We start from the raw sequence: 18,950 nt of genomic DNA, 5'->3' as shown, positions 1-18,950 counted from the left end.
AATTATAAATTTATGGGTGATTCTTTAACTACGGGCACTATTGGCCTTGCAAATGTAATTTCCACCACACCATTGCCTTATAATATAAATCGCCTTGGGGCAACTGTTTGTTGTGATTTGGCGCTATATACATGTGCTCTGATGTCACTGTTTATCTCCATAGAAACTACCCAAACAATCTTTCATACAAACTGTTTAAAGGGACATTACAGTGTTGTGGTGGAAATTACGCAATAGTGTGGGACAACTACATTTTGTTTAAAAAAAATCACAACAGTTGTATGACATTGAATACCCCAATTATGTTTTGATTATTTTACTGATATTTTATTCAGAGATATTTTAAAACATTAGAAAAAACGTTTCTTTACCATTCATTTTTATCATTGAAGATCAAAAGTCGGTGTGGGACAAGCACAAAACTGCAATATTTGCATATAATGATGGTGAAAAAAGGTGAAAAAGTCATCATAGACTACTAGAACAAATTTCTTAACACACTTTCATTGTAAAGATAACTATAAAAGTGTGAAATTTCCCCTTTTTTCTGTTTTTCATACAATATGATCAAAGGACATAATAAGTGCACGTAGTGTTGTGAAAGTGTAGGAACACGGACCCACAACAGGGGGCGCAATGAACGGACAATGGAGAAAGTAAATAACAATTTTTACTGTTGTGAAAATGCACAACCAATACAACAATTGACACTTTGGGTTTACACCGAATTCCACTGGTGTCGTGTGGGCAGGCTCGAAGGTAGGAGACGTCCGTCTCAGTCGAACCGGAACCACCCAGATCTCCTCTGCCACCGACCCCCGGAAATACTGGAACCGCCAAGTCCCGAATTCCCAGGTGGCCACTGCCTCCGCTCGTCGGATCCGGTACTGCTGGCAGGAGAGAGCAACAACACACAGATGTGGATGCGACAGCACCCAGCCACGGAGAGGGGAGAAGCCGCCTCCACCTCTTGACAATATACAGCAGGAAGGTGAGTACTTATTCAAGCAATTTAGCTGTTAGTAGTCAGCAGTCCTGAAACGGTTTACAAATCTTAGCTGGTTATTCAGAATATGAAGGCAGAGAATGTTACCTCAGTCTTAAGGCGATATCTCGGCACTGAGGTGGAGACGCCGTCCTCCTGATATACCTCGGTGCTGAGTAGAAACAGCTGTGTTTGGAGATGGGTGACAGCTGTCACCCAGATTACTCCCATGATGCGGTAGCGCCCTCTGGTGCCTGGAGCCCGCACTCCAGGCAGGGCGCCCTCTGGTGGTGGTGGGCCAGCAGTACCTCCTCTTCAGCGGCCCACACAACAGGACCCCCCCCTCAACGGGCGCCTCCTGGCGCACGACCGGGCTTGTCCGGATGGCGTCGGTAGAAGTCGGCCAGGAGGGCCGGGTCCAGGATGAAGCCCTTCTTCACCCAGGAGCGCTCCTCGGGGCCGTACCCCTCCCAGTCCACCAGATACTGAAAACCCCGGCCCATCCGACGGACGTCAAGGAGCCGGCGGACAGTCCAAGCCGGTGCTCCGTCGATGATCCGGGCAGGAGGCGGTGCCGGACCCGGGGTGCAGAGGGGTGAGGTGTGGAGAGGCTTGATCCGGGAAACATGGAAAACTGGATGGATCCGCAGTGAGGCCGGAAGCTGGAGCCTCACTGCGGCGGGGTTGATGACCTTGAGGATTTTATACGGTCCGATGTATCGTTCTTGCAGTTTAGGTGAGTCAACCTGTAGGGGAATGTCCTTGGTGGATAACCAGACCTCCTGCCCAGGACGATACTTGGGGGCCGGGGCTCGTCGCCGGTCTGCATGTTTCTTCGCCCTCGTCCGGGCCTGCAACAAGGCAGAGCGGGCGGCCCGCCACACCCGACGGCACTTCCGTAGGTGGGCCTGGACCGAGGGCACACCGACCTCTCCCTCAACCACCGGAAACAAGGGGGGCTGATACCCCAAGCACACCTCAAACGGGGAGAGGCCGGTGGCTGATGACACTTGACTGTTGTGGGCGTACTCGATCCAGGCCAGGTGGGTACTCCAGGCCGTCGGGTGCGCGGCTGTCACACAGCGAAGTGTCTGCTCCAGTTCTTGATTCGCCCGCTCTGCCTGCCCGTTGGTCTGGGGATGGTACCCAGACGAGAGGCTGACCGTGGCCCCCAGTTCCCGGCAGAAGCTCCTCCAGACATGCGAGGTGAACTGGGGACCGCGATCGGAGACGATGTCTGATGGTATGCCATGCAGACGGACGACTTGGTGGACCAGGAGGTCCGCTGTCTCCTGGGCCGTAGGGAGCTTCGGGAGGGCCACGAAGTGGGCCGCCTTGGAGAAACGGTCCACTATCGTGAAGATAACAGTGTGTCCCTGGGACGGCGGGAGACCCGTGACGAAATCCAGGCCGATGTGGGACCAGGGGCGATGAGGCACAGGCAATGGCTGTAGTTGCCCTGAGGTCTTTCTATGATCGGCCTTGCCCCTGGCGCAGGTGGTACAGGCCTGGACGTAGTCCCGGACGTCGGTCTCTAGGGATGCCCACCAGAAGCGTTGCCGGACGACTGCCACGGTCCTTCGCACCCCTGGGTGACAGGAGAGCTTAGAACCGTGACAGAAGTCCAGGACTGCGGCCCTAGCTTCTGGTGGGACGTACAGTCTGTTCTTTGGTCCGTTTCCGGGGTCCGGGACACGGGTCAGGGCCTCCCTGACGGTCTTCTCCACGTCCCAGGTGAGGGCGGCCACGATAGCGGACTCCGGGATGATGGGATCCGGGGGATCCGACGGTTCCGTTTTGACCTCATCTTCGTGCACCCGGGACAATGCATCCGATCTCTGATTCTTGGTCCCGGGGCGGTAGGTAATCCGGAAGTCAAAACGGCCAAAGAACAGTGACCAGCGGGCTTGCCTGGGGTTCAGACGCTTGGCGGTTCTGATGTACTCCAGGTTCCGATGGTCAGTGAAAACCGTGAATGGCACGGCTGTTCCCTCCAACAGATGTCTCCACTCTTCGAGGGCCTCTTTCACAGCAAGGAGTTCCCGATTGCCGACGTCATAATTCCGTTCAGCGGGGGTCAACCTGCGAGAAAAATAGGCACACGGGTGAAGGACCTTATCGGTCTTCCCGCTCTGGGAGAGCACCGCTCCTATCCCTGAGTCCGAGGCATCCACTTCAACCACTAACTGGCGGCTAGGATCGGGCTGCACCAGAACTGGTGCAGACGAGAAGCGCCGTTTCAACTCCTTGAACGCGGCCTCGCACCGGTCCGACCAGGTGAAGGGAACTTTTGGAGAGGTCAGGGCTGTCAGGGGGCTAACTACCTGACTGTAGCCCTTAATGAACCTCCTATAGAAATTAGCAAAACCGAGGAACTGTTGCAGCTTCCTACGGCTTGTTGGTTGGGGCCAATCTCTCACCGCCGCAACCTTGGCCGGGTCCGGGGCGACGGAGTTGGAGGAGATGATAAACCCCAGGAAGGACAAAGAAGTACGGTGGAACTCACACTTCTCGCCCTTCACAAACAGACGGTTCTCCAACAACCGCTGCAGAACCTGACGGACATGCCGGACATGAGTCTCAGGATCCGGGGAAAAGATGAGTATATCGTCCAGATACACGAAGACGAACCGGTGCAGGAAGTCCCGCAGGACATCGTTTACCAATGCTTGGAAGGTCGCGGGAGCGTTAGTGAGACCGAACGGCATGACCAGGTACTCAAAATGGCCCAACGGGGTGTTAAATGCCGTCTTCCATTCGTCTCCCTTCCGGATCCGAACCAAATGATACGCATTCCTAAGATCCAGCTTGGTGAAGATTTTGGCTCCATGCAAGGGGGTGAACACTGAATCCAACAAGGGCAACGGGTATCGGTTGCGAACCGTGATTTCGTTCAACCCCCTGTAATCAATGCATGGACGAAGCCCGCCATCTTTTTTACCCACAAAAAAGAAACCTGCACCCATCGGTGAGGTGGAATTCCGGATCAACCCGGCAGCTAATGAGTCCCGGATGTAGGTCTCCATTGATTCACGCTCCGGCCGTGAGAGGTTGTACAGCCTACTGGACGGGAACTCACTGCCTGGAACCAAATCAATGGCACAATCATACGGGCGGTGGGGAGGAAGCGTGAGAGCCAGATCCTTGCTGAACACGTCAGCGAGGTCATGGTACTCCGCCGGCACCGCCTTCAGATTGGGCGGGACTCGGACCTCCTCCTTAGCTTGGGAGCCGGGAGGAACCGAGGAACCTAGACACTCCCGATGGCAGGTTTCGCTCCACTGAACCACTACCCCGGACGGCCAATCGATCCGGGGATTGTGCTTTAGCATCCAGGGAAAACCCAAAACCACACGGGAGGTGGCCTGAGTCACAAAGAACTCGATCACCTCCCGGTGGTTACCTGACACCACCAGAGTTACTGGGGGTGTCTTATGCGTGATTGGTGGGAGTAGGGAGCCATCTAGCGCCCGAACCTGCACAGGCGAGGTAAGAGCCACCAGAGGGAGCCCTATCTCCCTGGCCCATCTACTGTCAAGCAGATTCCCCTCAGAGCCCGTGTCCACCAGTGCTGGGGCCTTCAGGGTTGAATCCTCAAACAGGATCGTGACTGGGAGTCGTGTAGCAATGTGGGTGTGTCCCACGTGAATGTTTTGACCCACCCCTGGCCCAGTCTCTAGGGGCGGGCGTTTGGCGTTTGACCGCTCGGGGCAGTCTCTCACATGGTGCTCTATTGAACCACAAACAAGACACGCTCCGTGGGTCCATCTCCTCTGTGCATCTGGTGCCCTAAATGTTGCCCTACTCGTGTCCCTAGCTTCGTCAGTAGGGGGAGCTGTGACCCCACGGAGCGCAGGAACAGAGGAGCGTGGGGAGGGCGGAGCCCGACCGGACCCGGAAGGGAGAGGGACGACGCGTGCCTGGCCACGCCCTTCGCCTCGTTCCCGGCGGCGTTCTTCTAACCGGTTGTCGAGTCGTATGACTAGATCGATGAGCCCATCTAAATCCCGCGGTTCGTCCTTAGCCACCAGGTGCTCTTTTAGGACCAGTGACAGTCCGTTTACAAAGGCAGCGCGGAGGGCAGTGCTATTCCAGCCGGATCTCGCCGCCGCGATGCGGAAGGCGACTGCATAGGCAGCTGCGCTCCGACGCCCCTGTCTTATTGACAGTAGTGCGGTTGAAGCGGACTCTCCTCTGTTGGGATGGTCGAACACTGTTCTGAGCTCCCGTACAAACCCATCGTAGGTATGAAGGAGCCGCGAGTGCTGCTCCCAGAGCGCTGTAGCCCAAGCGCGTGCCTCCCCGCGAAGCAGATTTATTACATAAGCTACTTTGCTAGCATCAGTCGCGTACATCACGGGACGCTGTGCGAAGACGAGCGAACACTGCATCAGAAAGTCCGCGCACGTCTCCACACAGCCTCCGTACGGCTCTGGAGGGCTTATGTATGCTTCTGGGGACGGAGGAAGGGACCGTTGAACGACCAGTGGAACGTCACTTTCGCGCGCAGGGTCCTCGGGAGGGAGAGCCGCAGCGGCGCCCGAAGGGCGCGCCTCCACTTGTGCGGCGAGAGCCTCCACCCTGCGGTTTAGGAGAACGTACTGCTCGGTCATTAAATCGATCCGAGAGGTGAAGGCGGTGAGGATCCGCTGCAACTCACCGAGTACCCCTCCCGGAGCCTCCGCCGCGCCTTGGTCTTCCATTGGCCGTTCAACAGCCGGTTGACGCCCCTCGGGGTCCATGACGCTGGCCGAGATATCCTGTTGTGAAAGTGTAGGAACACGGACCCACAACAGGGGGCGCAATGAACGGACAATGGAGAAAGTAAATAACAATTTTTACTGTTGTGAAAATGCACAACCAATACAACAATTGACACTTTGGGTTTACACCGAATTCCACTGGTGTCGTGTGGGCAGGCTCGAAGGTAGGAGACGTCCGTCTCAGTCGAACCGGAACCACCCAGATCTCCTCTGCCACCGACCCCCGGAAATACTGGAACCGCCAAGTCCCGAATTCCCAGGTGGCCACTGCCTCCGCTCGTCGGATCCGGTACTGCTGGCAGGAGAGAGCAACAACACACAGATGTGGATGCGACAGCACCCAGCCACGGAGAGGGGAGAAGCCGCCTCCACCTCTTGACAATATACAGCAGGAAGGTGAGTACTTATTCAAGCAATTTAGCTGTTAGTAGTCAGCAGTCCTGAAACGGTTTACAAATCTTAGCTGGTTATTCAGAATATGAAGGCAGAGAATGTTACCTCAGTCTTAAGGCGATATCTCGGCACTGAGGTGGAGACGCCGTCCTCCTGATATACCTCGGTGCTGAGTAGAAACAGCTGTGTTTGGAGATGGGTGACAGCTGTCACCCAGATTACTCCCATGATGCGGTAGCGCCCTCTGGTGCCTGGAGCCCGCACTCCAGGCAGGGCGCCCTCTGGTGGTGGTGGGCCAGCAGTACCTCCTCTTCAGCGGCCCACACAACACGTAGTCTAAGAATCACCCTTATGTATGTATTACTATTTTTTCTGATGTCTGTGCCCTTAATTTAACACCTTGTGTGCACGGTCAGTTCCAGCTGACAGTCAGTCTGCAGTCAGCTGACAGGCGCCATATGCCCACAGTAAAGTGCATGTGCAAAACGATCAGACATGAATGAGTTCACGCCTTCACCCTTATTTGTTTTATTTAATCTCCACTCTTTTTGTCTGTCATGTAAACTACAATTTACAATTTATGCCCAGCCGGCTTCACACTGTGCCGCACACTCAGATGATGGCCCGCCCACATGTGCATTGTGTGTTCACCAGCAGATTTTCAGTCCACAGCAGTCAGCTGTCCCAGCAGCACACTGCGCTGGACAGCGACCGGAGTCTGGGACCCTCAGCCACAGCTCACAATGTGGGATTCATGGTGCGTTCGTGGGAGGGGGGATGACTACCACACTCCACAAGCCATGTGTGTTGCTTGGTTATGCCACACTTGTGTTTCACTGACACTTTTCACAGACAGCTCAAATGTGGTCATCTACTCTTTACTATTGTGCCAGGAGCCCCGCCTTTTCTAAGTGCCCAGCAAGAGGTGTTGGATGTTCATGCGTGACACCTGGAATTTGGCTGACACCTGCTGAGAGGGGGCTCGAATGGGCACTCGCTGTCTTTTGGCATCTTATGTGCATGAGTGGTTGTGGTGACAGCTGTATGAGGCATTTGAGTTGGCTCCAATTTTTCACAAGTGGCATGCAATTCCTCCTTCATGCGCCAATCAGCTTCAATCGTGTTATGTGTGAAAGGGGTATAAAGGAGGAGAGGTGCACGGTGGTGAAAGATTGTTAACCTGCTAATATTATGTTCCTTATCAAAAAAGCCCTGCAGAACCAGTGCACACACAACAAGACAGACAGCTCATTTTTGACTTCGCTTAAGGTGCCTTGACACTTGCATGAATTTGATCCGTGCACTTGCACACATTCTGCCGTGCAGGAGAGTAAACTCGTTGCAAACCATTGTAAACTGTGTATGGTTTCGTGCAAGTGCGCAAAAGATTTTTTGAAATGTTCAAAATCTCTGTCACGCATTAATTATGTGAACTTCATGTGAATGTTGTGCCAACAATTAAAAAACACTGCGTGAGTGATTGCATCAGCGCACAGTATCACAGTGCAGCTCATCTGATTGATTATAATGAGATGTTAAATCTATCTGAAACAGAATTTTAAAGCCACTCATAAGATGGAATGAACATGTGACGAAGTGCGTGAGAGTGCGGAGCCAAAATGCTTGCAAGTGTCAAGGCACCTTTCACATCATCACATGAAGCCACTGACATTATACAAACAATGAATGTTTATGAGTTCAATGGTATGAATATTTCATAAGGTGAAAGATGGAACGTACCATTCAACGACTATTCATACCACTGAACTCATAAACATTCATTATTTGTTTTATATAAGAGCGAAAATTGTCATTTGATATATTATTCATTTATAAACAACAGAAAAGGGATTTACATGTTGGTGTTGGTCACTGGTGCTATGACGTCAACAGTCCAACACGAACTTTAAAAAGGAGTCCAAAATTGTTCTCAGTAGTCCGTGATGCCGTGCACTGACTCCATGTACAGACTGCCATCTGCCTTCCTCACTCCAGCGAAACATTGCATCAGAAATTTGTCCAGCTTTTCATCATCTTCATCCTAACAGCTCTTCATGCCTCCAGGCGGCTTACAGCTAGTTTTTTGTGTTACAAGAATTAGTACCGTCAATTAGCTCCTTTAAATCGTCGTCTGTCAGCAAAATAAACTGCCTAAACGCTGCCCCCACTAGTGTGTGTGAGTTGGTGTTGGTCACAAAATGCAATGGTACAAAATGTATGGAAGCAAATTTACATGGTAAATGGAAGCAAATTTGCACACTAAATCCAACGCAACACAAATAGGAAGAATAATCCATGTCACATGACATACAAAGCACCAATCAAATGACAAGGATCCACTCAGCCGTGATATAAGAGAATAGATTTGATACATTTGTTAGCTCCATGAGAACAGATGTCAATACAGAAAATCACATTTCAGCAACTCATCAAGGTCCTGAGATATGGCCATTAATGTATTTTTGGCAGTGAACTCTGATTTGACATGGGAATTTGGCCTATGACCTTGACATGACCTGTGCTGTGAGAGGACATTCCACAGAGTTTATCCAACAGGTCTGACTGAAATTTCTCTTCCCATTTTGTAGACACACAAAACACAGTAAATGATGACCCCTGATTTACTTTGACATTTCACCTATGACCTTGTCATGTCCTTTGTTGCAAGAGGAAGACTCAAAGAGTTTATTCACTACATTTGACTGAAATTACTCTTTGCATTTTGAAACCATCGCCATGGACCATAGATGATGACCTTTGATATGACCTTGACATAACCTGTATTATGAAAGGATCATCCACTCAGTTTATCCACTACGTGTTTGAAATTGCTCTGCATTTTGAAGATATTTCCCCAGACAACCGATGGTGACTTTGATTTGACCTTTGACTTTGATGTGACCTGTGTTGCAAGAGGACGGTCCATTTAGTTTATCTACCAAGTTTGACTGAAATTTCTCTGCATTTTGTAGATATTGGACGGACAAACAAATAGACAGACAGACAGACAGACAGACACAGCCATTACAAAAGCCTCTTTACACTGTATGGCACCGCTAATTACTCCAAATTCCACACCAGAAGAATAAATCACCAGGAACAATCTCTTTTCAACACATTTTAAAATCAGATCCTTGTGATCTCAAAAGCTTTTCTAACTGCACAATAAGTGTCAATGAAAACTATGAATAACCAAGAAAAAAAAAATGATATGTGCCTGAAGGAAAGTTTCATTAAGTACTTCAGGGTCACAAGGAAACACGAGTACAAAGCAGCAGCTACATTTTGAAAGCAAAATTTCTTCTAAAAGTAATCCTATTCCTGCTCAATATTCTCACACGTCAAAACAGTTTTAGAGGAACAAGGAAGTTGTACAAGCAGCCTCTGTTCATTCCACACTGAATCATGACAAAAAGGCTGAAACACCATGTGAGCCATTTGTTCAAATTGCAAAACGAACAGGATCTGTTGAGGCGCAGAAAGATGAATTAACTTTGCATTCTTTGCGGAGGAGCACGTGTCACACAGCGAACTGACAGTTGAGATGGCAGAGATGATCAAACACGTCCCGAACACTGCTGTGATCTCTGCGCGTGAAGGCGGATATGCAGAGCAGGGTGGCGTAAGCGGCCCGTGGGTGCTTTCATGTGTAGGACGGGTGCTTCCACTGACGCACAAACACTGTTTGGACATTACACAATGTAGCGCCAAAGCAATCTTACAACTGTGGGGCGTGGCCGCAACATCCGGAGGTGCGTGACAGAAGGCAGGACAGAACACGACAGGATGTGGGAGGGCACGACAACGAAGAGTGAAGCAACAGGAAACAGTCATATCTTCTCCAGGAAAAGTGTACTTGTTCTAGATGACACAGATAGTTTGTGTATTTCTGAGGGCTTGTCACTGGTTTGAATGAAACACAGACCAATCAGACACGGCAGACATTTGAACCCACTTAAATGAGTGAACTTTCACACAGCTGTTGGTTTACAATAGTGCAAAGTACAGTGTCAATCTGTTTACCTGTACAGCAGTGCCTCCTAGTGGATCAAAATGGTATAAGCATTCATGCTAACACTCTAGCTCTCAATATTGCAAATAATTTTGTTAAACTGGCAAATTTATTCCAGTGACGCACAGTCTGAAGAACATTTCGAAACTTGCACAGTTTTGATTTTGGTGTCAAATTATGTCCACCATGCAAATCTATTTCCCTTCAGCATTGCTTCACCATAAGCTGATAAATACTTTTAGAATTGAGCTGTGATTCTTTATTTTCTGTTAGGTTTATCTCTTGCACATGTAAAAATAAATAGATTGATTTACTGAAGTGTGTTGGTGTACACTCCATGGTATAACTCACAAACTCGTAGCTTAAAGCAGATAACCCGTAAGTTGGAGAGGAAATGGCGTCTCACTAATTTAGAAGATCTTCACTTAGCCTGGAAAAAGAGTCTGTTGCTCTATAAAAAAAGCCCTCCGTAAAGCTAGGACATCTTTCTACTCATCACTAATTGAAGAAAATAAGAACAACCCCAGGTTTCTTTTCAGCACTGTAGCCAGGCTGACAGAGAGTCAGAGCTCTATTGAGCTGAGTATTCCATTAACTTTAACTAGTAATGACTTCATGACTTTCTTTGCTAACAAAATTTTGACTATTAGAGAAAAAATTACTCATAACCATCCCAAAGACGTATCGTTATCTTTGGCTGCTTTCAGTGATGCCGGTATTTGGTTAGACTCTTTCTCTCCGATTGTTCTGTCTGAGTTATTTTCATTAGTTACTTCATCCAAACCATCAACATGTTTGTTAGACCCCATTCCTACCAGGCTGCTCAAGGAAGCCCTACCATTATTTAATGCTTCGATCTTAAATATGATCAATCTATCTTTGTTAGTTGGCTATGTACCACAGGCTTTTAAGGTGGCAGTAATTAAACCATTACTTAAAAAGCCATCACTTGACCCAGCTATCTTAGCTAATTATAGGCCAATCTCCAACCTTCCTTTTCTCTCAAAAATTCTTGAAAGGGTAGTTGTAAAACAGCTAACTGATCATCTGCAGAGGAATGGTCTATTTGAAGAGTTTCAGTCAGGTTTTAGAATTCATCATAGTACAGAAACAGCATTAGTGAAGGTTACAAATGATCTTCTTATGGCCTCGGACAGTGGACTCATCTCTGTGCTTGTTCTGTTAGACCTCAGTGCTGCTTTTGATACTGTTGACCATAAAATTTTATTACAGAGATTAGAGCATGCCATAGGTATTAAAGGCACTGTGCTGCGATGGTTTGAATCATATTTATCTAATAGATTACAATTTGTTCATGTAAATGGGGAATCTTCTTCACAGACTAAAATTAATTATGGAGTTCCACAAGGTTCTGTGCTAGGACTAATTTTATTCACTTTATACATGCTTCCCTTAGGCAGTATTATTAGACGGTATTGCTTAAATTTTCATTGTTACGCAGATGATACCCAGCTTTATCTATCCATTAAGCCAGAGGACACACACCAATTAGCTAAACTGCAGGATTGTCTTACAGACATAAAGACATGGATGACCTCTAATTTCCTGCTTTTAAACTCAGATAAAACTGAAGTTATTGTACTTGGCCCCACAAATCTTAGAAACATGGTGTCTAACCAGATCCTTACTCTGGATGGCATTACCCTGACCTCTAGTAATACTGTGAGAAATCTTGGAGTCATTTTTGATCAGGATATGTCATTCAAAGCGCATATTAAACAAATATGTAGGACTGCTTTTTTGCATTTACGCAATATCTCTAAAATCAGAAAGGTCTTGTCTCAGAGTGATGCTGAAAAACTAATTCATGCATTTATTTCCTCTAGGCTGGACTATTGTAATTCATTATTATCAGGTTGTCCTAAAAGTTCCCTAAAAAGCCTTCAGTTAATTCAAAATGCTGCAGCTAGAGTACTGACGGGGACTAGAAGGAGAGAGCATATCTCACCCATATTGGCCTCTCTTCACTGGCTTCCTGTTAATTCTAGAATAGAATTTAAAATTCTTCTTCTTACTTATAAGGTTTTGAATAATCAGGTCCCATCTTATCTTAGGGACCTCGTAGTACCATATCACCCCAATAGAGCGCTTCGCTCTCAGACTGCAGGCTTACTTGTAGTTCCTAGGGTTTGTAAGAGTAGAATGGGAGGCAGAGCCTTCAGCTTTCAGGCTCCTCTCCTGTGGAACCAGCTCCCAATTCAGATCAGGGAGACAGACACCCTCTCTACTTTTAAGATTAGGCTTAAAACTTTCCTTTTTGCTAAAGCTTATAGTTAGGGCTGGATCAGGTGACCCTGAACCATCCCTTAGTTATGCTGCTATAGACGTAGACTGCTGGGGGGTTCCCATGATGCACTGTTTCTTTCTCTTTTTGCTCTGTATGCACCACTCTGCATTTAATCATTAGTGATCGATCTCTGCTCCCCTCCACAGCATGTCTTTTTCCTGGTTCTCTCCCTCAGCCCCAACCAGTCCCAGCAGAAGACTGCCCCTCCCTGAGCCTGGTTCTGCTGGAGGTTTCTTCCTGTTAAAAGGGAGTTTTTCCTTCCCACTGTAGCCAAGTGCTTGCTCACAGGGGGTCGTTTTGACCGTTGGGGTTTTACATAATTATTGTATGGCCTTGCCTTACAATATAAAGCGCCTTGGGGCAACTGTTTGTTGTGATTTGGCGCTATATAAAAAAAAATTGATTGATTGATTGATTGAAGCAGTTAGTGGACTTGCTGCCCAATAAGAAGGTCCACGGTTCGGGTCCACTTGTGTCCCATCCTTCCTGTACATCTGGAGTTGCATAAAAAGACGGGCATCCAGTAAAATATGTGCCAGATAAACATGCAGATCCATAGCACATCTGCTATGGTGACATCAAGCAAAATGGGAAAAGCCAAATGGAATTTGGTTTTGTAGAAATACATTTAAGGGTCAAAAAGTCCAAACAGATTTCATTTGGAGCTAACAGAAACTTGAGAACTCTGAATTTATAAAAAATATTGCTCTCCAGCGTCAGTGGTTGCTGCAACTTTTGCCTGAGGTAACAGTTACACTCATGCTTCACTTTAGGACAGTGAGCAGCTGAGATATACCATAATGTCTACAGTAGCTCAAATTGATAGTAGGACAGGTGGATTATAGTGTTGCCAGGTCAGGCCTGTCCAGGTCCAGTGGACACACATCGCACATTACTTTGTAATGTGTACATTTGTCTGTAATGTAGTAATGTAATGTGTTACTATTCTAAATTCAGCAACCACACTACAGTTCCTAAGAGCATTTTCAAAGTTTACAAGATTTCCCTGAATGCAGCACAAACACAGTATGAATTCGACTGGCTAGCCAGTAAACTTTGTTTACTCCCATAATGGTGAAGAAAGGGTTCTACCAGTTTAATTACAAGACAAGAATTATACATATATACATATACATTTGACATTGTTTATGTGCACTAACTTTGAAGAAGTGCGTTATCCGAATTGAGGCAAGTGGGTGAAGGCCATGCAGCAACCCTGAGATGCGCCGCCGTCAGCTTGGGGGAAGAATGTGGGCTGCAGCTAAAACTAAAACTAAAATATATATAAATATATATAAATAAAATATATTTAGATATAATTATAGAATATATATATTTATAAAATATATATAAATAAATATATATATATATATATATAAAAGTGAAGGTAAAACATGGATTAAAGAGCTTCATTCATTTTCATGCTGTCCTGCTACACATGTAAGTCAAACGCTGCTTATTGACTTTTAATGTAGCAGTAACTTGTTTTAATAACTGTCATACCAGAAATATCTAAAGTGTGTATGTGTCTGTCTGTTTATCTGTCTATGTGTTAAATAGCAAACTTTTGGTGCATTTTGCGCTCTAACACACTTTAACGACAGTTAATTAAACACAGCCACAGAAATTTTAAATGTTGTAAAACTGTAAGAATGTTTGTGTACAAATGTATTAAGGGAGAGGGTGGGAGAGAGAGGTGCGCACACACACACACACACACACACACACACACGCACACTTCCGTATAACAATAAAGAATTTATAATATGTGTGCAGCACATATAGGTGTAAGGTTTGGCTATAAGCTGTTTCTGAGTAATGCAAAAGTAACGAGTAATGTAATGAGTTATCCATAGAGAGTAATGTATTGCATTTTTTAAAGCAGTAAGTAATGAGTAATACATTATTTTTTGACTAACGACCCCAACACCGGAAGAAATTCATTCATTTTCTGTACCCACTTACTCCAATTAACAATCATGGGGGGCGCTGACGCCTATCCCAGCAGTCAAAGGGTTAGAGGTAGGGTACACATATAGGCAAACAAACACGTTCACGCAAACCTACGGCCAATTTAGAGTCACCAGTCCACCTAACCAGCATGTGTTTTGATGTGGGAGGAAGCCGGAGCACCTGGACGGAACCCACTCAGACACAAGGATCACATGCAAACTCCACACAGAAAGGACCAGGTGATCTCAGGCAAATGATCCCAGGACCTTCTTGGTGTGAGGCAACAGTGCTAACCACTACTCCACTGTGCCACCTGTATTGGAAGAAATTAGTGACCATAAACCTTTCATTGCTTTTTTTGTTTTGAATTGCACTTTAATGAATTTGGAGTATTCAGTGAACAGCACAACATATACAGGAAAAAAACCACAGCCTTTGTTAGCAGAGGCAGTTTTATAGTGTGTCCAGTGAATTAGTGGGAAAATATTTGACAACACACTTGTTTTTGTTTCAGTACAGAAGACATATAAATAAAAAAAAACAAGAAAGGTCAAGAAACTCCCACAACTGACCCAGTCTGACTGGATACTCCCCATCCTCAAATCCTCCCCACTGGAAGCACACTGTGCTACAACACACACACACACACACACACACACACACACACACACACACACACACACACACACACACACACACACACACACACACACACACACACACACACACACACACACACACACACAGTTGCAGAATGTGTAAAATGTCTGTCAATCATGCAGTTTATGCAAACTTTGACATAATTTTGACTTTATCCTGCCTATTTTACTATGAGCGGCCAAGTAAGAATTCCTGGTCATACATCTCAGTGGCCACCTTGTGACCACCACACCAGCGCTGGTTCTGGATGGGTTGGTTTATCTGCCTCTCAGAACTGAACTTCACAAGGATGTTAATAATAACCTCATCCTTTTCCTCCTCCCACTGGGAGACAATGAAACACTCACTCATGTTTTATTGTGAAATGGTGCAAGCAACATGAACTATTTGATGTTGTTTAACTTTGCTACAATTAACATCAGCGAGCCACACCATCGTGGAAGTATGGATGTTACAATGTTAGTCAAAATAAAGGTTTTGAAAATTAATTCTCAAAATTTTCATAATAAAGGATGCACATCATCCTGCTATGCACAAGCCATATCCCAAAGCTGAGGGCGATCTAAGAAATAGCCAGAGGGATATGCGAACCACATACTTGCACTCACACAGATGCTTCTTGCTTTATAGACAGATACACAAAAGACCTATTTCTCTCAAATATTGTTCACAAATCTGTCTAAATCTGTGTTCGTGAGCACTTCTCCTTTCAATCAATCAATCAACTTTTTTCTTGTATAGCGCCAAATCACAACAAACAGTTGCCCCAAGGCGCTCCACATTGCAAGGCAAGGCCATACAATAATTATGAAACACAGTCTACGTCTAAAGCAACATAACCAAGGGATGGTCCAGGGTCACCCGATCCAGCCCTAACTATAAGCCTTAGCGAAAAGGAAAGTTTTAAGCCTAATCTTAAAAGTAGAGAGGGTATCTGTCTCCCTGATCTGAATTGGGAGCTGGTTCCACAGGAGAGGAGCCTGAAAGCTGAAGGCTCTGCCTCCCATTCTACTCTTACAAACCCTAGGAACTACAAGTAAGCCTGCAGTCTGAGAGCGAAGCGCTCTATTGGGGTGATATGGTACTATGAGGTCCCTAAGATAAGATGGGACCTGATTATTCAAAACCTTATAAGTAAGAAGAAGAATTTTAAATTCTATTCTAGCATTAACAGGAAGCCAATGAAGGGAGGCCAACACGGGTGAGATATGCTCTCTCCTGCTAGTCCCCGTCAGTACTCTAGCTGCAGCATTCTGAACCAACTGAAGGCTTTTTAGGGAACTTTTAGGACAACCTGATAATAATGAATTACAATAGTCCAGCCTAGAGGAAATAAATGCATGAATTAGTTTTTCAGCATCACTCTGAGACAAGACCTTTCTGATTTTAGAGATATTGCGTAAATGCAAAAAGGCAGTCCTACATATTGTTTAATATGCGCTTTGAATGACATATCCTGATCAAAAATAACTCCAAGATTTCTCACAGTATTACTAGAGATCAGGGAAATGCCATCCAGAGTAACGATCTGGTTAGACACCATGCTTCTAAGATTTGTGGGGCCAAGTACAATAACTTCAGTTTTATCTGAGTTTAAAAGCAGGAAATTAGAGGTCATCCATGTCTTTATGTCTGTAAGACAATCCTGCAGTTTAGCTAATTGGTGCGTATCCTCTGGCTTCATGGATAGATAAAGCTGAGTATCATCTGCGTAACAATGAAAATTTAAGCAATACCGTCTAATAATACTGCCCAAGGGAAGCATGTATAAAGTGAATAAAATTGGTCCTAGCACAGAACCTTGTGGAACTCCATAATTAACTTTAGTCTGTGAAGAAGATTCCCCATTTACATGAACAAACTGTAATCTATTAGACAAATATGATTCAAACCACCGCAGCGCAATGCCTTTAATACCTATGACATGCTCTAATCTCTGTAATAAAATTTTATGGTCAACAGTATCAAAAGCAGCACTGAGGTCCAACAGAACAAGCACAGAGATAAGTCCACTGTCCGAAGCCATAAGAAGATCATTTGTAACCTTCACTAATGCTGTTTCTGTACTATGATGAATTCTAAAAACCTGACTGAAACTCTTCAAATAGACCATTCCTCTGCAGGTGATCAGTTAGCTGTTTTACAACTACCCTCTCAAGAATCTTTGAGAGAAAAGGAAGGTTGGAGATTGGCCTATAATTAGCTAAGATAGCTGGGTCAAGTGATGGCTTTTTAAGTAATGGTTTAATTACTGCCACCTTAAAGGCCTGTGGTACATAACCAACTAACAAAGATAGATTGATCATATTTAAGATTGAAGCATTAAATAATGGTAGGACTTCCTTGAGCAGCCTGGCAGGAATGGGGTCTAATAAGCATGTTGATGGTTTGGATGAAGTAACTAATGAAAATAACTCAGACAGAACAATCGGAGAGAAAGAGTCTAACCAAATACCGGCATCACTGAAAGCATCCAAAGATAACGATACATCTTTGGGATGGTTATGAGTAATTTTTTCTCTAATAGTCAAAATTTTGTAGCAAAGAAAGTCATGAAGTCATTACTAGTTAAAGTTAATGGAATACTCAGCTCAATAGAGCTCTGACTCTTTGTCAGCCTGGCTACAGTGCTGAAAAGAAACCTGGGGTTGTTCTTATTTTCTTCAATTAGTGATGAGTAGAAAGATGTCCTAGCTTCACGAAGGGCTTTCTTATAGAGCAACAAACTCTTTTTTCCAGGCTAAGTGAAGATCTTCTAAATTAGTGAGACGCCATTTCCTCTCCAACTTACGGGTTATCAGCTTTAAGCTACGAGTTTGTGAGTTATACCACGGAGTCAGACACTTCTGATTTAAAGCTCTCTTTTTCAGAGGAGCTACAGCATCCAAAGTTGTCTTCAATGAGGATGTAAAACTATTGACAAGATACTCTAACTCCCTTACAGAGTTTAGGTAGCTACTCTGCTCTGTGTTGGTATATGACATTAGAGAACATAAAGAAGGAATCATATCCTTAAACCTAGTTACAGCGCTTTCTGAAAGACTTCTAGTGTAATGAAACTTATTCCCCACTGCAGGGTAGTCCATCAGGGTAAATGTAAATGTTATTAAAAAATGATCAGACAAAAGGGAGTTTTCAGGGAATACTGTTAAGTCTTCTATTTCCATACCATAAGTCAGAACAAGATCTAAAATATCATTAAAGTGGTGCTTTGCCGAGCTAATCCATCCCACCTCACAGGTGTGGCATATCAAGATGCAATAATCATGCTGTCTAATCAGCATTAGACAGCATGATTATTGCACAGGTGTGCCATATGCCGCGTTCACACCGGACGCCACACGATGCCACCATCACCCGGTGTGTTGCTCTGCTTTCGCTGCGAAAATTTGCCCCAATGCATCATCAAATAGGATGAGCTTCCATTCCGCTCGCTGTCAAGTCAACATGGAGGACCTTGATCACACAGAGCAAGTTGCTGTGCTCTATTTGTTGTGGAAAGCTGACAAACATTGCCAGCGGCGCCGTCCCTGGGTTCACAACATCCTCATGAGACGTTCCCAATTCGGGGAGTTTCATCATTTGCTGCAGGAGCTGCATCTGACGGCCACTTTCAGCAGTACTTCTGCCTCTCCAGGACCCAGTTTGGGGACCTCCTGTCCCGTTCGCGCGCGCACATGTGAACAATTAAAAAAAAAACTGGCTGCTGCTGCAGTTCCTCGCTCTCCCCTCCAACTCTGTCATAATTGTGTTATAAACCAGTCACCATTTGTTTTATTATACATCTGTGTAGTTAATAAAATTATTTTCACGGACGATTTGTTTGCGCGTGCACATGTGAACAAAGAAAAAAAACTGGCTGCTGCTGCAGTTCCT

At 45.8% G+C, this 18,950-nt stretch overlaps 1 protein-coding gene across 1 annotated transcript in view; it reads right to left on the bottom strand.

Moving 5' to 3' along the window:
* Positions 1-18,950, bottom strand: part of LOC117518003 (vacuole membrane protein 1-like) — a 256,471-nt gene that overhangs the window by 137,466 nt on the left and 100,055 nt on the right. The window lies entirely within an intron of this gene.

This window comes from Thalassophryne amazonica, chromosome 9 (assembly GCF_902500255.1).
Source record: "Thalassophryne amazonica chromosome 9, fThaAma1.1, whole genome shotgun sequence".
Classification (NCBI taxonomy): domain Eukaryota; kingdom Metazoa; phylum Chordata; class Actinopteri; order Batrachoidiformes; family Batrachoididae; genus Thalassophryne; species Thalassophryne amazonica.
This window is presented reverse-complemented; position numbering and strand designations above follow the sequence as displayed.